At 39.9% G+C, this 27,362-nt stretch overlaps 1 protein-coding gene across 2 annotated transcripts in view; it reads left to right on the top strand.

The window, feature by feature from the left end:
- pug (pug C-1-tetrahydrofolate synthase, cytoplasmic) overlaps positions 1 to 27,362 on the top strand; it is a 629,281-nt gene that overhangs the window by 99,383 nt on the left and 502,536 nt on the right. The window lies entirely within an intron of this gene.

The raw sequence follows: 27,362 nt of genomic DNA on the forward strand, positions 1-27,362 counted from the left end.
CTGTATTTTAGAGGTGTACTAGGTCATAAAAGTTTTATTCTCTCTCTGCTGTCCTCACTGGTGCAGTTAGCTAATCATTGTCCTTCAGTTCCCAAGCGAGCTTGTTCGATCCCAGTTGAGGATGAGGATATTTGAGGGTCTTTAAATAAGACAACTCTATTTTGATTGTTTCCAGCATATTAGAGTATCCCTGCTGAAATAAATTCCAACATCCCAGAGTCTCTTCAAATCTATTGATATTGAAGGGGTTTTAAACAAATCATATTATTATTGTTATTATATCCCACGTCGTTCCATCTATACAATGGGTCGGCATATGAAGGCCCCCCCCCAACTTTTGTCTTTGTACTTTTCTCCTTCATTGTTGTCCCAGTCCCTTCCTCATTGCTGAATGTCATTTTTCACCATGTCTGTATATCGCATTCTTGGCCGCCCTCTTGGTCTTGAATATTTTAACTGCAGATCATACATTTTTCTGGGTATGCGATCAGGATCCATCCTTTGCATGTGACCATACCATTTGAGTCTATGCAGAGTTATGTTATCCTGCATTCTGCCAACCTGAGCCATGTCCCTGATGTTCTGATTACAAATTTTATCTCGTCTTGTTTTGCCAACCATCGCTCGGACGAATCTCATTTTAGCTGCCTGAATCCTTACTTCATACTTTTTCCTCATGGTCCAGGTCTCGCTCCCATATGTCAAAATTGGCATGTAATAAGTCAGATAAATTGCTCCTTTGCATTTCAATGGTACTTTTGGGTTCCATATTAGGTCTCGGATAACTCTATAAAATGTTCCTCCAGCTTGAATCCTGCTGGTAAGTTCCTCTTCAGTGGAGCCTGTTGCTGATATCATGCTTCCTAGATATTTGAATTTGTTAGATATTATGAGTTGTTTACCCTCTATTTCAATGTAACCTTCAGGTTGACCATTTCTCTGCATAACCAACTTGTCACTTTTTTCCTGACCAAATCTTAGGCCGTACCATTTAGCTGTTACTGTCCATGCATTGATCTGATCCTGAAGTTCCTCCTTGGAATCTCCCCATATACAGATGTCATCAGCAAATAGCATGACTTTCATTTTGTTGTCACCAACGTTTTGGCATACTTGTTGTCGAATCTCATTCATCACAGTAATGAAGAGAAGAGGTGACAGAACTCCACCTTGTCTTAGGCCTGTAGTTATTCTAAAGGGTTCCGTCATTCCTGATGGTGGTTTGACGCGACTGCTGATGTCTTCATATAAATTCTCAATTCGTTTTATTATGTCATTATTGATTCCACTGTTTCTCAGCACTTCCCAGATTTTGTTCCTGCTTACAGCATCAAAGGCCTTTCTGATATCCAGGAAGGCCAGCCAAAAGACCTTATTATGTTCATAATACTTCTCCATTAGCTGACACAGTTCAAATATTAGATCAACTGTTGACCTGCCTTTCCGGAATCCGTATTGTTCCTCTGATAACTTAAATTCTATCAATGGTCTTATTTTCCTTTCTAAAATCCTTTCATTCAACTTTCCCACTGGGGAAGTTAATTTAATTCCTCTGTAATTGGAACATTTCTTCCTGTCACTTTTCTTAACCCTACAAGTGCCAAGAGTCAATTTTTTTGACTCTTCCGTTTGCTTTGTAGTGCCAGGGTCAAAAAAATCGACTCAGACTACGTGCGTGTTTTCAGACATATAGCGACATCTTTTCGCAATTCTTGGAAGCAGACGGTGACGAGGAAGTTTTGCGATTGCGTTCAGTTGGTACTCTAATAGGATATGTATTTCTGTTTTATTTCCTTGTTGAAGATGCATGGGCCATGTGGTCATTGTAAACAGATTTGACTGACCAAATTGAAAACATTGCAGGAGATCTTGGGAGAATAAATAGTTTATTGGAAGATGAGAGTGAATTTAGTGATGTGCAAGATGGTAAAATTAATAGCAGTGATTCTGAAGATTGATAACAGCATACATGATTCTAGGGATGCCTAAGGAAGTGTCCAAACATTTGAACACCATGATGATGATGATGATGATATACCACTGCAGGTACACCTCAAGCATATTATTAATTGTAATCCAGTTGATCCCATCAGTGATACAATCAGTCATCAAGATGTTTCATAGCAGAAAGTTAGCGGACCAGAGCCTGTAAAAAATGTATCAATTTTATGCCAAGATAAACTGGCTTCCAAGCTAACATCCCCAGAAATTCAAATGCTATGTCTTATTTTGATCTTTTTTTTTTTTTTTTTTCCCTTGAGAACTGTGGGGGATGATAGCTAGTGAAACAAATCATTATGCTGCTGAATTGTTAGAACAGCATTCAGATTATCTGGAGAGAGATCCTCACTGCAGACTGAAAATGTTCAAATCTGTAGATAAGAAAAAACTTAAAAGTGGTTAGGCATTATTTTGAATATGGGTTTAAATCCCAAAAGAGATGAAAAGAAACACTGGGACACAAGATTTTCCCAGTATATGCCATTCTTTTCAAATGCAGTGTTCAGGAATGACTTCCAATTAATTAACAGAATGGTACATTTGAATTCAAATGCCACAGCAGTTCCATGGGATGAACCTGGGTATGATTCTTGGCACAAGGTGAGACCATTGCTAGACTTCCTAAATTCTTTGTGGAAGAAATAGTATATTCCTGCACAGGAAGTCTCACTAGATGAATCCTTGACTGGAATGAAAAATAGATTTGCTTTCATACAGTACATGTCAAACAAGAAACATGCTTAATTTGGCATCAAAAAGTTTGAACTGTGTGAAAGCAAAACTGGATATGTGTTGCATACTGAGCTGTACAATGGCAAGTACTTTTTTGCCTCAGGTGACCCAGATGGCATGGCACAGAAAGTAGTTACTGAAATTGTTGGTAAATATAATATATAATAAGGGGTACCATTTGTTTACTGACAATTTCTATACAAAGTGTCAGTTGGCAGATGTTCTCCATCAGAAAGGGGTCATGCTCACGGGAACAGTCCGAGCAAATTCTAAGGGCCTTCCTAAAGAGCTCATGAAAACCAAACTGCAAGCTGGTGATGTCCTCTTATTATAGAAAGGGGGAGGTGCTAGCTTGTGGATTCAAAGAGAAGAAACCCAGAAGCCTTATATAGCCTTTCCATTGCATATTGCCAAACACTACAATAAACACATGGGTGGAGTAGACCTGAAGGACCAGAAGGTGCATCATGTTGCTGCAAAACATGCTACAAGAAGATACTGGAGAAAAATCCTTCAAAATTTGCTTGACATGACAGGAGATACTAGAGAAAGATCCTTCAAAATTTGCTTGACATGACAATGCTAAATTCCTACATTGCCCACTGTGACAATACTGACATCTGTCTTGAAATGAATCATCACGACTACATTGTTGAAGTAGTGGAGACACGGGCAAAGAAACCAACCCCAGCTAGGCCTAATATTCCTCTGAAGCCATCACCTGGACCATCTGGAGACAGTAGCCATTACTATACGAAATTGCCTGCACGTCAAGAGTGAAAGTGTGCGGTCCAACAAAAAAGAGAGTAAGATCATCACACTGGTGCCCAAGGTGCAGTGTGGGAATCCATGAGAAGTGTTGGGGACAATTAGAGCACTATCACAGACCAAAAGGACTTAAAAGGGAGTTGCCATGTGACTAAAGGCTAGGGACCTAAAAATTGTTGAATCTCTATGTAGTGTTCAATTCGAATGTTCTTCAGTGTTCAGGACACAGGTGCAGACTTAGAAGCCTGAAACATTGTGTGATGTTAGTTCATGATATTTTCAACAAATTGTATATTCCAAACAGCCTCCGTGGCTCAGATGGCTGCATGTCGGCCTCTCACTGCTGGATACCGTGGTTCAAATCCCGGCCACTCCATGTGAGATTTGTGCCGGAAAAAGCAGAGGTGGGACAGGTTTTTCTCCGGGTATTCTGGTTTTCCCTCTCGTCTTTCATTCCAACAACACACTCCATTCTCATTTCATAGCATCTATCAGTCATTAATAAATCACTTTGGGAGTGGCGACCCCATCGTACTAATAGTCTATATATGATTCATTCATTACATCCCTGACCTGGTCAATGACTGGAAAACAGGTCGTAGGTTTTCATTTTCATTGTATATTCCAAAAGTATTTACTTACTAGGCAATTTTTTTCACAAAAACACCTCAAACTTTGAATCTAAAAATAAAAAATAAATTTAAAAAGAAGACTTCTGTCAAAATGTTTTGAAATACACTGACTGACAGAGCAAATGCAACACCAAGAAGGAGTGGTCAGAACTTTATGCCAATTGCAGGGTAGACTGACGTCACTGAGGTATGCTCATGATGTGAAATGCGCCGCTGTGCTGCGCATGTAGCGAACGATAAATGGGACACGGCGTTGGCGAATGGCCCACTTCGTACCGTGATTTCTCAGCCGACAGTCATTGTAGAAAGTGTTGTCGTGTGCGACAGGACACGTGTATAGCTAAGAATGCCAGGCCGCCGTCAACGGAGGCATTTCCAGCAGACAGACGACTTTACGAGGGTTATGGTGATCGGGCTGAGAAGGGCAGGTTGGTCGCTTCGTCAAATCGCAGCCGATACCCATAGGGATGTGTCCACGGTGCAGCGCCTGTGGCGAAGATGGTTGGCGCAGGGACATGTGGCACGTTCGAGGGGTCCAGGCGCAGCCCGAGTGACGTCAGCACGCGAGGATCGGCGCATCCGCCGCCAAGCGGTGGCAGCCCCGCACGCCATGTCAACCGCCATTCTTCAGCATGTGCAAGACACCCTGGCTGTTCCAGAACAATTTCCCGTCGATTGGTTGAAGGAGGCCTGCACTCCCGGCGTCCGCTCAGAAGACTACCATTGACTCCATAGCATAGACGTGCACGCCTGGCATGGTGCCGGGCTAGAGCGACTTGGATGAGGGAATGGCGGAACGTCGTGTTCTCCGATGAGTCACGCTTCTGTTCTGTCAGTGATAGTCACCGCAGACAAGTGTGGCGTCGGCGTGGAGAAAGGTCAAATCCGGCAGTAACTGTGGAGCGCCCTACCGCTAGACAATGCGGCATCATGGTTTGGGGCGCTAGTGCGTATGATTCCACGTCACCTCTAGTGCGTATTCAAGGCACGTTAAATGCCCACCGCTACGTGCAGCATGTGCTGCGGCCGGTGGCACTCCCGTACCTTCAGGGGCTGCCCAATGCTCTGTTTCAGCAGGATAATGCCCGCCCACACACTGCTCGCATCTCCCAACAGGCTCTACGAGGTGTACAGATGCTTCCGTGGCCAGGGTACTCTCCGGATCTCTCACCAATCGAACACGTGTGGGATCTCATTGGACGCCGTTTGCAAACTCTGCCCCAGCCTCGTACGGACGACCAACTGTGGCAAATGGTTGACAGAGAATGGAGAACCATCCCTTAGGACACCATCCGCACTCTTATTGACTCTGTACCTCGACGTGTTTCTGCGTGCATCGCCGCTCGCGGTGGTCCTACATCCTATTGAGTCGATGCCGTGCGCATTGTGTAACCTGCATATCGGTTTGAAATAAACATCAATTATTCGTCCGTACCGTCTCTGTTTTTTTCCCCAACTTTCATCCCTTTCGAACCACTCCTTCTTGGTGTTGCATTTGCTCTGTCAGTCAGTGTATATATCTTGTATTGATGTTGCAAATAATGCACAAACCTTCCTCTTTAAAATGCTGTATCATTCATAAAAATGTGCCCATTAAAAGTGGCTAAAATGATTATTTCAACAAGTAATTTTCTACATTATTCACCTGGCACTACAGACTATACTGCATGACTCTTGTAGGGTTAAAGAGTGGAATGATGATACCTTTTTTCCAATCTGCTGGTATCTGCCCATCCTTCCATATATTGTGAAAAAATCTATACATCCACTGCTGATCTTTTCACCACACACTTCATCATTGCCTGGAGATATTCCTGTTTTGATGTACAGTAGAAGTCCGCTATAGCGAGTACGGCATATAACAAGAACCCCGTTATAGCGGTAACTTTTGTCCATCCCTTCAAAATTCCTATACTAAACTGTGTATTATCCGCAATTATGTGAGAATGAGATAGGCCTACACCTCAAGATATGGCAGAGTGCGTCGTTGATTACGAGGATAGTTTATATTTTCTCGCGTCCTGTAAATTACAGAAAGGCTATCATCATGTCAATTTATAGCGAGAAGGTTATAGTTTCTCTACTGGTGCTTGAAGTATGTTTTCATCATACATACAGTACAGATAAGTTAGGATAGGTGACTCTATTTAAATAACAAAACTGAAACATTTGCCACAAAATGCGATCGATCATCTTCGGTACGGTATAAGTTTCGATCTATGTGCATTTGCGAGCTCTCTCGTCAACATTCGAAGGCAATATTGGAGTCGATTAGTAATACCCGTCGACTGCTGTTCTCTAAAGAAAATTCGAAATGAAAGAGGATAACACGTTTTCGTAATAAATGCATAAATAACGCGGCCGATAGCAGTTGTTAACTTGTTAAAAATAAAGTCTGAAGTAAACGATCGCTTAATTTTAATGGTATGCCGTATACTGAAATTAAGTAAGAATGTGATACACCTCAAGATATGGCAGGGTACATCACTGATTTCAGAAGATAATTTATATTTCTTCGCGTCTAGTTAAATTTCGGAAAGCTATTCTCACGTCAATTTTTATTGAGGAGGTTATTTCTCTATATGCGTTTCTAATAGGTTTTCATGATACATATACGTTCAAGTTAGGTGATGCCGTTTGAAGAAGTAAACTGAAATGTTTGCCACAGAAGTCTCTGGAGTGATACCGTATTTCTCCGAATCCAAGATGACTTTTCTTTTCTCAGAATCTCATGTGAAAAATCAAGCAAGGTTCGCTTTGCATTCGCGGCCTGATAGTAAAGAACACCACTGGCAACTACGGTACCGCAGTAACCACGCTGTTTTTTCTTCACCCCCCCCACCGCGCGCACCAAAAACTCGTTGACAATAAACGACCGCCTCTTTATCATACATCGCTAGCCGCAGCGACTGGTTGTACAATGCCTTTGTGTAACGAAATAGTGAAGAGAGAATGACATTCTGTTATCCTCTTTAAAAAAAAAAAAAAAAAAAAGTTTCTCAAATCTGCAGAATGGCATCAAAACATGCGAGACTTCGAATTCTTAGAAAGGCCATGGCTACTCAGTAGCAGAGTTATAACGCGTCTGCTGTACCTGACGCTTAGTAAAATTAAGTTTTATAGACAGCAGGAATATTTTCGTGATGAATCGTCGTATTGTAAAGATACGTGGAACAGGTATTGCCGGCAAATTTTCAATGGGTTTTCGTCGATGTTGATGCCAATTTTAAGTTAATGGCTATTAAACACTCGGAAATGTATACTAATTGTGCAGCCGCAAGCAAATACGGCATAGGCCTAACTAAAGCCAATATTCGGCGTTGCCGTGAAGACAAAGATAGCTTAAAAATGCTTACTGCATAAAAAATGTATTCAGTGGCCCGCAACAAGGACGCTTTAAAGAAGTCGAAGATGAAATTGTGAGGTATGTGCACAAAAATGTAAGGGCAGAATTGCCATTCCGCGGCGCAGTAAACTCGTTCGTTGACTTTCAGAGTCCGCGATTAAGACCTGTTGTACATCGTTAGCCGCTGAAGTTGGCCGAATCCGGCAAGCAAGACGTGCGTGTAGCGCCTGAGTGAAAGTAACAGTTTTATAGTACCGGTAAGCAAGAATATTCTCCTGATGGATCGTCGTATTGTAGAGACGCTTGGAATGTGTATTGCCGGCAAACTTTCAACGAATTCCCTTTGATATTATGATGCCAGTTTTAAGTTAATGGTTATTAAACCCGCTGAAATAAAGCATAATTGTACGCCCGCAAAAAAATACGGCATAACTAAAGCCAATGCTCGGCGTCTACAAATAGTCTAAAATGCATACTGTATAAGAAAGACATTTATATGATTTTACAAAGCACTTTTTAAGCCTGATTAAAATTTTTTGAAGGAAAAAGTGGGGGTCGTCTTGGATTTGGAGAAATGCGGTAATATATATTTTTTCAGAATGAAATTAAACACACGCTTTCACGTAGTATCGGATTTCGAAAAACACACAAGTAAGCCGTAGTGTGGATATTTTACGCGAAAAGGCAAGTTTTTAACAAACTGATTGCTATTTCATACTGATTTTAATGTGCATGGGGGTTTTCCCGACTTTTAAAAAATCGGATATAACGACTATCCGCTATAGCGAGTAAATTTTTCGCCGTTGTGAATTCTCGCTATAACGGACTTCTACTGTATTTCCATGTCTATTCTATATCATTCCATGTCAGATCTGTTACAGTGTCCTCCATCCTTCCATCATTAACTAATCTATCTAATGGAATATTTGTGATATCATTCACATTTAGCAGCTTATCAAAATAATTCTTTCATTCTTCTTTGATCTCTCTGTCATCTGTAATGAGATAAACACTATTACTAGTCATATAATTAGTCTGTTTTTGTCCCCCCTCCTATTCTTTGTCATTCCACACAACATTTTTCTGTTGCCATCTACATCTTCATTTAGTTTATCACTCCATTAATTCAACCATTTTTCTTTTTCTGCTCTGACAACCTGCTTAAATTCTTTTTTCGCCAACTTACGGAGTTCTTTGTCCTTATCTGTTCGACTTTCGAATTACTTTCTGTAGGCATTGTTCTTTTTAAGGACTGTGTCTTTTGTTTTATCATTCCACCATGGTGTCTCTTTCCATTTCCTTTTGCCATTTGTTCTTCCACACGTCTCCTCTGCTGTCTTGACCAAGCATTCCTTGAAATTTTTCCATTCTTCTTCAATTGTTCCAGTGTCTGTTTTTGGCATTTGCTGCTGGATTTTTTCTTGATATTCTGTAACCTTCTCTTTATCCTTCAATTTCCATACCTTTAATTTCTTGTCCTGGATGGTTCTTATTCCCTTCAACTTTTAAAACCTGAAACAACTAACAAGGAGCCTATGATCACTGTCAAGAGACACACTTGGGATCACTCACAACCAGCAACATTTCTTGTATATGTTTATCTACCGTAATATAATCAATGATGGACTCCTGTTGCCCATTCCATCCATATCTGGTGATTTTGTGACTTTTTTGTTTGTGATACCAGGTATTACCAATAACTATATTATTTCTCAGACAGAAATCTAGGAGTCTGCTTCCCTCAGTGTTTCTTGGTCCCCATCCATGTGTGCCCATGATGCTCACATAACCTTGCCTATCAGACCCTACTTGGGCATTCATGTCACCAGTAACAATGGTTCCTTCACCTCTAACCTGCTCTTCCAAGGATTCTTCAAATAGGTCTTTCTCTGAACTATCACAACCTACTTGTGGGGCATAGCACTGAACTATTGTTCTGGGTATGGTTTGTTTTTAGATTGACTTGGATAATCCTGTCAGATTTGAAGTTTATGTCTATTACATGCTGTTTCATTGAATGGTCATTATTACACTCACTCCATTCTTAGCTGAACATCCTCCCGACCAATATAGGTGGTAACCTTCTCAGAGTTCTTTTGACCCTTGTCCCTTCCATTTAGTTTCATTCAGTCCTAGTACATTAATATTCCTCATTTTCATCAAATCAACACACTCTTCTATTTTCCCTGTCAAAGTAATGATATTCAGAGTTGATACTCTGATTGTGGTAGTTGCCTTGTAGATTTTAGTTCTCTTCCTGGATCTTGATGGAGCACCAAGCGTTCAGCTGTCATTAATATCAAAACCAGGAGAACTTGTGTCCTTATTCGGTTTGTTTAACACTCCAAAGTTTCTTTTGGTTTTAAGTGCAATTCAAATTTCTCACTTCCACTGACTTGCTAGGCCTAATGTTTCAGAAGATTTTCTGTCAGGGGTTGTCTTCCTTAGCCTTTGGCAGTCCCCTGCCTCACTGCAAGGCAACAGCTGATGAGTTTATGTCTCATTTCCTACACAAAGGTCTCATCTAACCTTCTAAGGGAAAAGCTGCTGGTCTTCCCCTAGTTTGTCGGGTTTGGTATCGGCCGCCCAACCCTCGGCCAGACAGTCGCAGGTAGTACCGTCTACTGTTGCATATGGTAGCAGAGTCTTTCCTGACCTGACCTAACAAAGCATTTTTATTATTGTTGCTGTTATTATTATTATTATTATTATTATTATTATTATTATTATTATTATTATTATTATTATTATTATTATTATTATTATTAAATCATACAGACACATACATACATACGACATACTTGAATCTTGTATCTCTGGGCATTACGTGTTTTTTCTTGTCACTTTGTCGACAGATCGACAGGGTTCTGAGTGAAGGCAAACTATGTTAAATGAACAGTGAAAATATGCTGGCTCAAATTTATTTAAACAAAAAGGTTTTAAATGAATTTAATTATTTATGAAATAAATCTTGCAATGAAAAAGAAAAATACACAGTTGAAAAATTTTTTTTTTCTATTGGCTTTGCGTCGCACCGACACAGATACGTTTTATGGCGATGATGGGACAGGAAAGGGCTAGAGCGGCCGTGGCCTTAATTAAGGTACAGCCCCAGCATTTGCCTGGTGTGAAAATGGGAAACCACGGAAGACCACCTTCAAGGCTGCCGACAGTGGGGTTCGAACCTACTATCTCCCGAATACTGGATACTGGCCGCACTTAAGCGACTGCAGCTATCGAGCTCGGTTTGAAAAAAAAAAAAAAAAAAATGAGGGGAACATGTTTTTGAACGTAAGCCATGCTCCACTAAACAGTACCTCACACCCAAGTATATTACCAACTAAACCTTTATTCTTTCCCGTTGAAGTATACAAAAGAACATCGATGGATTCGCGTCCTTTTTCAGAACGCAAACGGAAATGTTCAAATAGGGGCGAAAACAAAGTGATAACAGTCCTCCAGGGTAGATTTTTATCACAGTTGGAGAGCTTCAGTATGGTGTATGTCCTCTACTAGCATTTATAACAGCTTGGCACCTACGTGGCATGCTCCGTATAAATCGACGGAGGTGACGCGGTATCAGGTCCCATTCTTCAATGAGAGCCTCTTCGAGGTCTTGGAAAGTCTGTGGTGGAACAGGACACCCACAAACACTTCTGTCAAGCCTATCCCACACGTGCTCGATGGATTAAGGTCGAGACTCACTGCTGGCCATTCCATCTCTTGAGTGTCCAGTTCTCGCAAGACAACTCTGGTGATGCATGCTACACGAGCCCTGGCATTGTCGTGCACGAGTATGAATTCAGGGCCAACATTGTATGCAGCAGCCAACACATGCTGTAGTAGTACGTGCTCAATGTACCCTGCAGCGGTAAGATTACCACGGACAACGACAAGATCCATATGGCCATCAATACTGATGCTAACCCACACATCACAAAACCTTCTCCGAATTGGTCGCCTTCCTGGACAATATTTGGCATGTACTGCTCACCATGAAATCTCCATACACGTTGACATCCATCATGCTGTGTCAGGGGAAATCTGGATTCGTCTGTGAACAACACAGGTTTCCATTGGTGAGGTTGCCAGTTGACGTGGGTATGGGCAAACAGAAGATGAGCTGCTTGATGTTGGTGCGTTAAACGGGGCACTCGAACAGGATGTCTGGGTCGTAAGGACACTTCTCTTAACCTGTTCCTTACTGTCTGGTCAGACACCGTAACTCCAGTGACCCTCTGTAGGTCTTGTTGCAGTTCTCTGGCAGTTGCTGAACGACGCCGCAACGCACAGATGGTCAGATATCGGTCACCCTGTGGGGTTGTTGTGCATCCACGACCTTGTCCAACCCTCCTTGTGAACCGGCCTATCTCATTGTAGCAATTCCACAAGCGTTGAATAACTGACGGAGAGACTTTGAGATTATATGTAACCATTCTCATGTTTAGACCCGTATTGAAATGTGTTATAATTTGCATACAAATTTTTATTTTTTATTTTTCTATTCCACCTATTCAATACAATTGATTTAGTGCTGTTAGAAATTCATTTTACTACAACATTACATTAAAAGGGACATGTTTCGCTTGGTTTCCGAGCATCCTCAGCTTTTGTAATTTGTCTCAAGGTTAAGACCTGTCATTGTTAATTTGCTTATAAATAATTTGTACTTAATTATGTGGTAAAATACGTGAATGTAGGCATTTGTTAACACAATGGACAGTTTAACAATTTAAAATGACAGTGCTAAAATTGGGATAGACATTGATTCTAATAACACTGACATCCGAAACACAGTAATATCCTCACAGTAATGAGATTTGGCTAAAATTCCCAAGTTCTTTGTTTTTTAAAAACAATTGTTAGTTGACATATTATGTTGAATACTTTAAAATTTGAGTCATAAATCCTGTTGAATCTCAATAGTATCTAAAGCTTGAAGTCTTAATATGCATGTTAAAGGGGTTGGAAATATTCTGCTTCATGTATTGGTTTGAGGCATGCTTCTGTAATTTATTAATAGTAAACAGTAATATGCAACATGTTGGTAGTTTCCTCGAACTTGCATTCTGGTCTTGATTTGACGAGCAGACTTTACATTGGAAGCAGTTTGTTTTTATGAGTGCTTTGTCAAAAGGGACGTCAATCTGAAAATCTTGAAATGTTGATATATTATCCTTATTCATGATCTTTAAGTGATGGTGCGTCAGTAACAAAGGAAATTACGTGATAATGTTGTGTGTTATTGTGCTTTCACAGTGATCGTATTGGTGTGCGTCACTTACCCCTTTGACTGCTGCTACAATGCCTCGTGGTGCTTGTTACATCGTGGTGACTGCTTGCTTTCGTGTTTCTACTTTGTGTGTTATATGTATGAAGAAGTTGTGAAGGGCGAGTAGGGGACTTAGGGGAAGAAACAGTAGGCAGGGCGTCTCCGAGGCCTCTTTGCAGTCTCTGTATCCATGAATGTTCTCTTTGGTGAAGTACAGTGGGGACTTCGACGGCCCTGGGACTGCTACGGTAGCTGTGAGGGCCTTCAGGAACTCTGAAAAGCAGTGGCAAAAGGGGCTCTGGTTAAGACGCAACAGGTTGTTATGCACGTTAGGTACCAAAATGGGGGGAAAAAAAGCAATGTGCATTTCAATCTTATAGCAATATTGCAATATTGTATAGTATTTTTTGAAGTGATTCCACATACTGTATATGAGTTGATTGTTTATGTTTATTTCTTTGTGTCTATTGTATAAAACCAATGTGTTGAGTGCGAATATGCCATTAGTTTTTTTTTTTCAAATGTCAATACTTTTTGATATTTTAACGGTTTGTGAAAAATTGTGAATTTACCACTTTTTCTGGCAGTCGTAGTTGTTCATGGTGATCACCACTAGATCGCTTTAATGTGATGTTCCATCAGTATTAGTCTACATCTGAAAAGGTTCAATATATTGACTTCTTTAAAGAGCCAACTGTATGTATTGATATATATATCAATATTTTTCACAGAATGTCTTCCTGTCATTTGTGAATGTAGATCCAGTTCTGTGGTTATAAGTAACATTGAATTGTTGCCTTTTAACGAATCTAAACTGCATTGGCATAATCCATTAAAAATACCTCTATTACAAACCTATCTTACCTCCTATTTCGAACAATTAATAAATATATATTCTAGAACGTGAAAAGCCTTAGAAATGAGGAGACCAATAATTCACATATCCACAGCTTTGTGGGTGGGACTAGTCCTTGTTAGCTGGGCTTTAATTGCAGAATGACACCTACTTTTATGCGAGCTGGTGCAACAATACTCTGAAGTACACTTCGCAGTTAATTAGGTTAGCCACGTCTGCCACGATCATAATGAATCCTATTAACACATCTATTGTCGTATCGACACCACAACCAATAGATAAACGAGCAGTTTGCGTCTACGTGTCACGAATGTTATGTTGTACAAAAAAGGATAACCTCTTTTAATGTGCACATAAAGCAGATATTGTATGATTTATTGAAAAATCTTCCTCCTACACAACAGGAATACTTAGAATGTGTCTATATATAGGCATTGGTAAACTATGAAATAACCTATTTTAAACATATACCGGTGGTCTACCAGCCACTTGCGATCCAGTTTTATGCATCCCTTCACATTTACTACAGTTCTGAAAGACATCGGTCCCACTCCCTAAACTGGGGTAATATAACAAGATGTGTGTTTACAGGCTAGAAGACAGCAGGAATCGTGAGCGCCACTATTGATTCATTATGGGTACCTCGAATGAACCCGTAAACGAGTACAGGTATGCAGAACGCGTACTTTAAAACAGGAGGTGGGCGCACAGACCGGGGGCACGGTACTGTATAGGCTGAGAAGTGGGCGCCGTAGGTCAAGTGCCGCAGTAGCTTACATGGCAAGTGGGCGGGGAGATATGTGATAGGGGACAGTGTTCGAGGTAGGAGGTTCGAATCCTACATAAGAATTTTTTTAACAGCCATCTGCAAACAGCCTTATTTCTGATTCCACTTATTTACATATATCATTGATATATAAGAAAACATAAAGGTCCAATAATACTGCCTTGAGGAATTTCCCTCTTAATTATTACAGGGTCAAATAAAGTTTCGCCTACTCTAATTCTCTGAGTTCTTTTTTCTAGAAATATAGCCACACATTCAGTCACTCTTTTTTCTAGTCCAATAGCACTCATTTTTGCAATGAAAAATGTCAACATCCAGACATTGTAAATTGCCAGCAGATGCGTTTTGTTATGTTTGTGGACATTACATTGCATCTAAATTAGTGAAACATAAAATTGTGCCCAGTACGAAGTTCTGTGAGGCGTACCGTGCTTATTTGTGTGCATGTTCGAGACCAACATGTTTCATGAGTTTCCCATGTCATTTGTGGCACTGTAGAGGTTTGGCTATGTGGAACAAGAAAATGTATGCCATTTGCAATTCCCCGAATATGGCGAAAGCCTACAAATCATCACGATAACTGTTATTATTGTATGGTGGATATTACACATTACATAAGTACAAAGAGCAGGAATAATATTCCATATCCTAACATACCATCATCTATTGCTACAGTACCGCATAGTGAAGAGCTGCCAATTCCATCACCACCAAAACGGAATACACGTGAAAAGGACGTAGAGACAAATTCAAGTGATGACAGTGATTTTGGTTTTAGTGATGACAGCAATTTGGAACCACAGCTCTTTAGTCAGCTGAAATTGGATGACCTTGTTAGGGAGTTGCAACTAACTAAATCAAAGGCTGAACTTATTGCATCCCGTCTGAAGCAATATAACTTGCTCGATAAATCCTGTAAAATAACAAAATATAGGATTTTGCATGCTTCTACCAAATGTACGGAACTCTTTGTTTTTGTAGTGATGTTAATGGTCTCTTTGAACACATTAAGATTCCTCATGAACCGGATCAATGGCATCTATTTATAGATAGTTCAAGTAGAAGTCTCAAAGCTGTCCTACTGCAAAGTGGGAACAAGTTTCCTTCCATACCAGTAGCTCATTCAGCACAACTTAAGGAGACTTATGAAAATATGAAGCTGCTCTTGGAAAAACTAAATTACGGATGTTACGAATGGGATGCTTGTGGTGATTTTAAGATTTTGGGATTTCTTCTGGGGTTTCAAGGTGGCTACACCAAATATTCTTGCTTCCTCTGCCTGTGGGACAGCAGAGTGGATGATCAGCATTACACCAGGAAAGAATGGCCAACAAGAAGAGAACTCGTTGCAGGTGCACACAACGTGAGAAATGAGCCCCTTGTGTCCAGGGAGAAGATTCTGTTACCACTACTCCATATCAAACTTGGACTTGCTAAACAATTCATGAAAGGTTTAGATAGCAACAGTGAGGCTCTGAGCCTCATCAGACAAATGTTCCCTAAGTTACCTGAAGCAAAAGTAAAAGGCTGAATTTTCACTGGACCTCATATTCGTGTGATGTTACTATCAAAAGAACTTGCAGATGAAATGACTCTTGAACGAAATGCTTGGTATGCTTTTAGAATGGTAGTGCAACAGTTCTTGAGAAACAATAGAAGTGAAAATTATATGAAACTGATAGAGAATTTGATACAGAGTTATCATGTTCTTGGATGTAGAATGTCGGTGAAAATGCACTGTTTGTTTTCTCATATTGATTTCTTTAGGCCAAATTTAGGAGCTGTAATGAAGAACACGGTGAATGCTTTCACCAAGTCATTCACTGCATGGAAAGAAGATATCAGAGACATTGGGACTGTGCTATGATGGGAGACTATGTGTGGGGTATAGTACGAGGTGAGGGGTCAGAAGAACATAAGAGGAAAAGCCGTTCTAACGTACGTTTTTGAAAGTCACCATTGTTGGGTGAAGATTCAGTGTTATTCAATATTTTTGCACTTATTCCCACCAATTCTTGAGGTATTTATGGTATATTTCTTCTATAGGACTCTAGTCATGTTAAATAAGCATGCAATATTAGTAGCTTTTAAGAAAATTGAAACATTCATTATCATATCCAAAATATTGACACTTAAGAAGAACTACTTATATATTGATAATCAGCATCACCAAATTAAGCAATAAATGCACAAAAAATAAGATAAACAAAAACTTCGTCAAATTTTATAGAATTTTGTAGAATTTTGAAAATAATATAAATCTATTAAGGATGAGCTGTGTGTTTAATAGAATAGATGTTAATGTAATGTGTATAATACTGTATTTTAGGAAAAATGTCTTCTTTTCTTTTTAACTTAAAATGTAGTTGTTGAGAATAATGCTTTTTTGTGTATCATTTGCCACCGAGGCACAGTGGGTAATTTCTAGCATCCAGCCGGTCAAAAATAATATTTTCAACCCTTGTCTTTGGTGCGCATTTTCTGTTAGTCGTGTTTATAAGACTCTTGGGCACAGTAATTAAGTACTGAAAAGTCGCGCTGTCTGATTATCTAATCTCACCGAAGGCCTAAAGTGGCTCTCCTCTGTCAGGGCATCATATTCTGGCGAGGAGAGCGCGCAGTTATTATTATGTGAGGGCTCAGTAAAGACGTCAGAACTAAATATTTCTGTAGCTTGCTATGTGTGTGTGTTAGATAAAGGTATTTATTTTATATATCATGTAGCATTTTCTGAAAATGACTATATTGTTGTCCGGAATATCCACTTAAAATTCAGGTACACGGTGTCCAAGCGCTATCTAATTATACAAATTTGAGCTGACTTTCAAAATGGATTGCCTTTGATTTCCGCAATGAAAGCCTTTTGGATGAGTTATCTATACTTTATTGAATAGGAAAATGTGACTTTTTTCTGCGACCAGGCGCGACCGTGTGAGTAATTAATTTTTTTCAGAAGCCATGTACTCTCTAACCCGAAGGTCGGTTTTCGAGCTGTTGAGGAACAGCAGGGAATATAAGTGGAACGATGGTATTGCGAATGTTGTAATTGAACATTTAAGTTTTTAGGAGTGTTCCGAAGATACATCCAAGTCAATAAGGAAATCTGTCAGTATTTTGTGTGCTAAAATTCTATCACGCTGGACAAAATATAGTATAAAAAGGGACAAATTGCTGAAGTACAATAAAAGTTGGTTCGAGCAGAGAATGAGCCTTGCAGAAGGACGTGCATCACAACAATGTCAGGATGAGCCTGCAATTAGCCTACTATAGCTCATTCCATGTTAAGAAAACAGTATTGCTCTTATGACAACAGGGTTGCCATATCGAATGGCTCCGCCCAACGCCATCACGGGAAAACGGCGGCACATAATTTTGTGAAATTCAGTATGTAAGTTCAAGACAAAAGGCTGAAGAAGCTAAGCTACAAGTTACTTTTATGAACTAAAGGGGACGTGGGGTTTACAGGGACCACTTTTGGCTCGTACAGAATCGGAGGTAAACTACGGCACATAAGAAACCTCAGCACTGAAATATAAGGCAAACTGCAAGAGAAAATAGACAAATAATTTTATGAGCTCAAGGGGAAGGGAATGTATTTAATTGCATTTAATAAATTTATCCAGACAATAGCTAGAAAACAGGTACAATAAATAAATACTGCAGATGACTGCAAAATATCACAGTATTAATGTTACGGAAATAAATCACACACGTATGCTTTTCACATAACTCTCATTCAACACAATACATTTATGCACTGATTTAAAGCCTAAAATACACACGCAATAAATAAATACTGTAGATGACTTCACTACAGAAGTTCAGGGAAGAAATGCGTCTATTGGTTGATATCCGAATCAAAGTGCTGGCAGTACCAATGATGGAAATCGCTAGAAGATTCTTCAGAGGGGCTTCCACTTCTGCTGATATTACTGGAGTAGATATAAATTTAATAAACCATCTACGTGCCATCGTAGAAACTCTTTCGTGTGGGTATGCCATTGTTAAAGTGACATTTGGTATGTACGCAAAGGAAACTATACAATTGTGCTTACAAAAATACAAATCGTACTACATGCCTGTAACTTTGCACAAATTCTTGGATCATGGAGAGGAGGTCATTAGACACTGTATTACACCTATTGGACAACTCTCCAAGGAAGCCCAAGAGACCAGGAATAAAGATAATACGAAACCTTCCAGAAAGACAAATACTCGGACCCTTATATTACCAGCTTAGGGAAATCAAGGAGGAGGAAGTTGATTCCGCTTTCACGAGAAGTGCTCAACTTACTGTCTGAACCTCCTATATCTGGTTCTGATGAAGGAGATGACAGTGATGATAGCGATTCTGATGTTACTGCATCTAATGAATAAATTGTTTGGCAAGTACATGTATTCCTGTATCTGTTTTTAAACATTCTAAACAGCATGTCCCAGTATTAACATCTATTGAATTTCTTAAGGCTATAATGAAAAATGATTAAAATTATGAAGATTACTAATTCTATTCCTGTTCTTTGTACTTGATTGACCATACACTTAATTATCTCCAATAACAGCAGTTACATATTAAGTTTTATGTAAATCGGTCCATTAGTTTCCGAGATACGATTTTTGGCCGGCTAGCTTCCTGAAATTACACACTGTGCGAGGTAGAGACTGCATTTGCAAATAAAGTATTTTGATTTGATTTGATGTGGTATTCTCTCTCCTGGCATTCTCATCATGTGTCCAAACCATTTCAGCTTTTCTATATCAATCTCTTCTTGAAGTTTACACACTCCCACGCTTCTCCTTATTTCCTCATTTCATATTTTATCTCATCTTGTCATTCCTTGTACGCTCCTCAAGAACCTAATTTCAGCTGCTTGTATCTTACTTTGGTTCCGCTTAGCCAATGTCCGCCGCTTGAGCATAGGTCAGTATAGGTTTATAAAAGGGCGAGTATAAAACCTTCTTGCACTTCATTGGCACATCTTTGTTCCATACAATGTCTCTCTCACACTGGTAGAAGCTTGCAGACTGCTGTATTCTTAAATCAATTTCTCCATCCATATTTCCATCTTGTAACATCTTGCTGCTGAAATATTTAAAATTTTTCACTGACAATATAAAAACTAGAACGAAGTATTATGACACACAGGTGGCATCATTTTTAATAAACATCGGCTTACGGTAATATTTTCATGAGATCTTTTAAATGTATCAAACTTTTAAACGTCTTTTATAATAATGTTTAAATAAATGACACATCTCTTTGTATAGACTGCTATGACTTAACCTTCCCACTCAACCCATTGAGTTGTTGAGGTGCTACTTTTAAAATATTTTTATAATTTTTATTTTAGAAGTGAAGCTTCCATGGTGAGTAAAATTATTTAGTTATTTTTCCGGGTTGAACTGTGTTGTTGTTTTCTATACATTACGTACAGTTTGCCGACGTTTCGAATACATTGCAGTATTCTCTGTCAAGGCGACTGAAATACCCCTCCTCGATCAGAGGTAATCCGTCTCTCAGGCAGCGATCACACTACAAGAGTGGTTCCTGACCTTGGTCTTATATATCCTCCCCTTTCTGGTTGATGTAAGCCCCCTGGCTGTCTCGTTAGAATTCTGGAAAGTATGTGTCACAGCCAGGTAGTGAGACTTTCCCACACTATTATGTAATTAGAGGTTCGTCCTGCATGTTTATGTTGTGATCTGCGTGTCTGATGCAAGTGTGATAAACTGATATAACTTGAAAACAATATTCTCTCACCCATGGGTAAATAATACAAGTATTGAGCTCAAATTATTATTATTATTATTATTATTATTATTATTATTATTATTATTATTATTATTATTATTATTATTATTATTATTATTATTATTATTATTATTATTATTTACGTAGTCATATGATCACACGGTTTGTGAGGTTACGTCATGAAACGTACTGTATATAGACATTTAGAGTATATGAGTTCAGTTAATGTAAGAACCTGTATATAATTTATTATTACCTGTATATTGATGTGTAATCCACTACGGTACTGTGAAACACACTGTAACATTCAGAATGACATACCTCTAGCACTAGATGGTGGTAGAATATTCTTTACATTATATTTATGTATTAAGGCGACACTCAGGAAATAAAAATCAATATTTTGATCATTTTGGCAATTTTTTTAAATGACTGAAATTGAAAGGATTGAGTTTTTTCTTTCTTGTCACAAAGTTATTTCGTTGAATTCAAACAATTTATCACTTTAATAATGGTTTTTTGCCAGTCTGCACACAGCAGAAATGGGTGTGGCATCTGCTGAACTGCTTTGTTAGGTAATGATGTCATTGTCATGTTTCCATTCAATCAAATATGCCTGTTCTTTGCAATTACGCATCCATGGGATGGGCCAAAAGCCCCTCCCCCCCTCTTCTCCCAATATATTTATACAGACTCAAGCTGTAAGACCTACCATATTTCTGAATGAATTTATAAAGCCTGTTACGGACTAATACGAGGGTCGAGTCATAAGTCATGGCAACTATTTTTTTTCTCGCGAACAGCAGACAAAACGGAAAATCTAAGATATGCATTTGGAAATATAGGGCACGTACTTATGCATAGTGCCTGAAGACACATTCTGGCTTCAGGAGATTCTCATAGGAAAGTGACAGAACACAGGCCATTGGTAAACATTGTTTTATTATGGTACTAGACAGCAAATACACAAGACTACGTACAAAGGGCAGGTCTCCACTGGTTACAGGCCTTCGAAATAATCACCCAAGGTTTCCATTGTGCGTTGCCAGTGGTGGGGCAGGCGCTGAATACCATTCGCTGCATGTGTATCGCTAATGTGTGACACCTCTCTCCGAAATGCTGTTACGATGTCCTCTTTGTTAGCACCCACCTCGCCACTGTTCCGTGGGGTATGGCACGCACACCTAATGCTTCCCGCAGCTCTGTATGGCATTGGCGTGCATTTCTGCAGCAGAGAACTGCTATTTTAATATATGATCGTTGCTCCTGCTTGTTGACTTCCATTTTGTGTCACACTCACTCACACACTGAGCTTTGGGGGCATGCATAGACCCACACTGTTGTTTACATACACCATCTAGTGGCACCATACGCAAGTAAATACCATACGTTTCCAACTGCATATCTTAGATTTTCTGTGTTTTATCCTGTTCGCGAGAAAAAAAATAGTTGCCATGACTTATGATTCGACCTACGTATTTCAGTACTCAGCTGTCATTGAGCAACATTTTTTGCTTGTATTAGTATTCCTGATGGTACTACAATAGTGCTGACAACTATAAGTTTTATTATTCTTGTATGTTTAATCTTATTTGTGTCTTCTTTGGTGTTAGCCAGTCTGTTTACTTTTGTGAAGTACGCACGGAAGTAACGTCTTGTAGTTGCGTATCAAGATACTGTTATTATTGAAAGACATTGTACTGTAATAATTGATAGTTTGTATTCAAGGGAATAAACAATATGCGTAAACATAAATCAGCCTTAGCTAAGTGACGAATTGCTGAAATTTTGAAAGGAAAGAGATGGGGATCAGCCATTACTGGACAGGAGTCTCCATTGAAGAAATCAGGGACAAAAGGTCATGAAATGTTATCAGAATCAGATTGATCTCATCAGGAAAGTGTTGTATCATCTTCAAGCCATGTAAGTCCTGCACCTATACCCAACAATCATGACATGTCAGAAACTACAATCCCATAACTTCGACTAAGAGAAGGTAGCATTGTGAAAAACAGAATTCAGTTGAATCACTTTCTGTTCTTTGGAGAAGAAGAAGAAGAAGAAACAAGCTTCCAGAGTTACCAGTATTCGTACAGAAGCTGGTAAGAAAGTAAAAACATACGGTTCTGGTGACTTTTAGGTAAAGAGCAGGAAGAAAATGCCACTTGAACTTCGATATCATTTTCCTGCCAATTGTAATTTTTACCCTTAAATCCCATTTTCTCCCATAACATTCAGCCAATTGTAACAAAGTTTGTATGGTATATGTATCACAGCTATATTAAGAAACCTCCGTATAGAATTTTTTAATGCAGAATTTTTTCAAGTAGTAGAGAATTTTAAATCCTAAATTTTGGAACGTAAAAATTACACAAAGTTTAGTACGATATATCTCCTTATATAAATTATATACAGAAAAGTTGATACATAGTGCTTTTAAAAGATGTATTATCTACCTAATTACAAATTTACATTAACATGTTAATTAAATTTCATGAAAAAATGGAATTAAAATTTAAAAAAATAATCCAAAAGTTTTTTTGGAAAAACTATTAATTGTATTTGAATGAATTGTTCATGATATCTCTACTGTTATGTAGATGACATTCCTACAAAGTTTTGCAAAAATCCATGCATTAGGTAAAAATATCTTTTTATCTCCGGAGTGTTGCCTTAAGCACTCTAGAATTTACGAGAAGGTATTTTGTAACATATCTTTCTAGAAGCCTGGACAGGCACATATATAAGGAGTTGGTCTAGATGGTGGAGACAAGTTACTGTTTAGTTGGAGTTTAACAGGAGTTGTACTTGTGACCTCGTGTGGTGTTTGGGCAGACATGCTGTGGCAGTCAGCAGTCAACTGTTTCAAGGTTGTAATCTCCATGTGCTTCGTGATAGGCAGTTGTTAGAATTGTGGTTTATTGATGTTTTGGAGTGAAGTGTTTTGTTGTGATGACAGTGATTTAGGTTATATGTATTTATGTATTTGTGAATAATTGCTATTAAATAAGTGTACCAACTGACAGCATTTTGTGTACATCTTTGTGGATACTTCAACTGGCGACCGTGAAGAGAGCGTAAGAATTTTAGAGTAAATATGAGTGTAGTACAAAATAGAACAAGATGCAAGTGACACTAGGAAATCTGTCAGTACAACAACTGAAAGATGAACTCGCCAAGAGGAATCTCCCAACGAACGGGAAGAAGAAATCGCGCCAGACGCGGTTACAGGAAGATCTTGTCGAAAAAGGAGAAGATCGTGAAAAGTTTTTCATCAAAGTCGACGAAGATCCAGACGAAACATCTGAAGATGAGGTGAATATTCCCAGAATGTGTTCTAACTTAATGATCATGATGCAGGCACTCAATGACAAAATCTCAGACGTAGATTCACAAGTTAAATCCACCGTAATGGTACAGAATGACAAACTTTCACACAAACTTTCAGGCTAAATTTCAGAAGAAATTTCTCAAGCTAACTCAGATTTAATCAGACAGATAGCACAAGTGTACGAGGACGGTTTGAAAAGTTCTCGGAATTACCGCTAGATGTCAGTGCTAGAGCAACAAGGTTCCTGCGCAATAATCACACATCCTTTGTGAGTGAACACGTGGCGCATCAGTGCTCTAGCTGCAGGAGTGTGGTAGTGACGACTATTTGTTGTTGTTCCCGTGTAGTGATTTGTGACAATGGAAAAAACTGAGATTCGAGCAGTGATTAAGTACTTTGTAAAGGAAGGTATGAAAGCAAAGGAAATCCATGCCGACTTTCAGAACACACTGGGGAACTCTGCTCCTTCATTTTCAACTGTTGCCAAGTAGAACAGCAAGTTTAAATTTGGTCGGGAGAGATTGGATGATGATCCACGTAGTGGACGGCCAAAAAGTGTTAAGACCCCAGAATTTATTGCAAAAGTGCATAAAATGATCATGGAGGATCGTCGACTGAAAGTGCGGGAGATTGCTGAAGCTGTAGGGATGTCTTCTGAATGGGTATATTATATTTTAACCAAAGAATTGGGTGTGAAAAAATTATTCGCAAGATGGGTGCCGCGGCTATTGACATTGGACAATGAACGCACTAGATTTGAAATGTCCGAACAAAGTCTGGCCCGTTTTCAGTGCAACCAACAAGATTTTTTGCGCCAGTTTGTGACTACAGATGAAACTTGGGTCCACTACTATATCCCAGAGACAAAACGGCAGTCAAAGCAGTGGAAACATGCTGATTCACCACCACCAAATAAAGCAAAGGCAGTGCGTTCGGCCGGAAAGGTCATGGCCTCAGTTTTCTGGGATGCAAAAGGCATTCTGCTGATAGATTATCTTCCTACTGGCCAAACAATTACGGGGCAATACTATGCAAACCTCCTAGACCAACTACAGGAAAAGATACGCGAAACAAGGCCTGGTTTGGCAAGGAAAAGGTCATCCTTCATCAGGACAACGCTCTGCCGCACACAAGTGTTATTGCCATGGTAAAACTTCATGAACTGGGGTACGAATTGTTGCCACATCCACCTTATTCACCTGATTTGGCACCATCAGACTTTCATCTATTCCCCAAGCTGAAAATTTTCCTCGGTGGACGGAGATTTTCTATAAGGGAAGAACTGACAGCCAAATTGGAGAGGTATTTTGCAGGCCTGGAGGAATCTCATTTTCGAGATGGGATCAAGGCATTGGAACATCGCTGGACCAAATGCATTAGTCTACAGGGAGACTATGTTGAAAAATAAAAGCAGTTCCACCGAGGTAAGATACTTAATTCTAGTACATTCCGAGAACTTTTCAAACCACCTACGTACACACAGGTCTACAATGTAGAACAGGGTCTAGAATAGAAAATTTCATCACAAATTACCAACATCACCAATCGATTAACGCAGCAGATAGCTGACATCAGGTCAAAACTGGGACAGGTTGAACAGATCTATGGGGTATGCCAGCTGGAAGGAGATATCTCGAACCTCAAGGAGGAGGTGGAAATCCAGGTTTCTGGCATAGAGCAACAGGTTGAGCGGAGAATTTCTACAGTCAGGATATTTTGAAAACCAAATTTCTGCCATTGAGGGAAATTTTGGGATCCGTATTTCTGCTGTTGAAGGAAGGTTAGAAAACCGGATTTCGACCATCAAGGGACATGTGCAGAATATAAGGGAAAGCATCCTTCATGCAGTAGAAAATAGATAAACTCAAACAGGATGTACCGCCACACCTCTAACCCCCTCAAACCTAACCGGCAATACAGGACACCTAGACCCGATGGGGATTATAGAGAGCCTTCCGGAATTCCACGGGTGACTGGAAGAGAACTCACTAGCTTCATCGAATGATTGGTCAGTCTTTTAGGAAGGACTTATCTACCAGGGAAAATATTCATGCAACTCATCACACCGCAATTAAAGGGGCAAGCTGCTACTTGGTGGAATAACTTTGAAGGGTTTAAATTTAAACTGGAGGGACTACAAGAGGGAATTCCTCACTAGGTTTAATTCCAAAGGGGTGAAGAGCTCCGTGAAAAGGAAGCTACTGACTGAGGTACAACCCACTGGTATGTAACCTAGCACCTTTGTCCTACAGAAGTATCAACTCTTCAAGCGTCTGCACCCGGAAAGAAGCCAAAACGAGATCTTATCAGACATCACAGAGCTACTCCATGATAAGATTCGACCCCTAGTGAAAGTATCACAACAGAGATCCTTCGATCTACGCAGATTCATCGCCCAGCTCGAGGAGGAACGCAAGACAAAACTACAGAAGAGACCAGCGCTGTTAGGAAGTGCTACCAGTGTGGAAGAACGGGATACCTGAAGGGCAAGTGTCCAGCCTTGACGTCGGAAAACTAGGTCTGGCCCATTCTGGATTGAGGGGGGATGGGACCAGGAACAAGAATGTGCCTCAAGAAGTAACCAGTAAGCAACCCTGGTCAAGTAGGAGAAGGATTGGTCAGATAGTGAGAAGAATAGGCCAACCCTGCCCAGCTATCACCTTAAGGATTGGCAACGAGAATTTTTCAGCCATCCTCGACAGCAAAGCTAGCCATTCATTTGTCAGCGGGACTGTTGCCAGATTACTACCGCCTATGAAGCCTCACCACCTCGAAAGGGTAGTCAGAGCAGTGGACGGGGTAACCTATTCCATCTAAGGACAGACTAACCTAACCGCTAAATGTATTAGCATGCCTATTGTAATTGACGTTGCAGTAGTTCAGAACCTGATACCTGACGTCATAATAGGTCATGACTTCCTGGTGGAATGAAAGGTGATCCTAGACTATGCAGCTCATGAAGTCTTTTTGGGAAAAGACAGACGTCTGAGGGTCACCTGGCACAGTAGAAATCTCCGGACTTGCAAGGATATGGATATGGGAGATATCCAGTTAACGTATCTTCGACCTAGTGAAGAAGAAGAGCTAAGACATGCCATAAAGGTCTTTTCCGGAAGTCATCACCAATAAAATAGGACAGACTACCACAGTAACGCACACCATTGAATGCAGCGGTTCCTCACCCATCAAGCAACGTCCGTATCCAATCAACCTGGATATGCATAACTTCGTCATCAAGAAGATTCGAGAGATGGAAGGGCAAGGTCTCATCGAACCCTCTACATCCTGTTGGGCTTCATCTATTGTCTTACTGAAAAAAGAAGAATGGGGAATATTGACTGTGTGTGGACTTCCGTAGGTTGAACGAGAAGACCGTCAGTGATATCTACCCCATGCCTGACCTGAAAGACTTGCTGAAACAAGTAAGTGGGTCTAGGGTTTTCAGCACGCTGGATCTCAACTCCGGATACTGGCAAGTGGAGATCGGGGAAAGTTCTAGACCACTGATCACCTTCATGACGCCGAGAGGATTGTACCAGTTTGCAGTAATGCCTTTTGGATGGAAAAAAATCTCCTGCCACCTTCATGCGACTGATGAATAAGGTATTATCAGGATATGTTGGAGATTTTTGCCAAGTCTATCTCGACATTTTAATTCACAGCAAGATTTTCAAGAACACCTTGTACATCTGAGGTAAGTTCTGGAATGACTGAAGATTCATGGACTGTCTTGCCAACTGGAGAAGTGCCATTGCACCCAGTCTCGCGTAGAATATCTTGGCCATGTCCTAACATCTGAAGGCTTAGAAAGGCAACCGGAGAAGAATCGAGCTATCGAAGAAGCTGAACGTCCTCGGACCAAGTGACAAGTACGTCAGTTCCTTG

The sequence above is a fragment of the Anabrus simplex genome, chromosome 2 (assembly GCF_040414725.1).
Source record: "Anabrus simplex isolate iqAnaSimp1 chromosome 2, ASM4041472v1, whole genome shotgun sequence".
In the NCBI taxonomy this organism is placed as follows: Eukaryota; Metazoa; Arthropoda; class Insecta; order Orthoptera; family Tettigoniidae; genus Anabrus; species Anabrus simplex.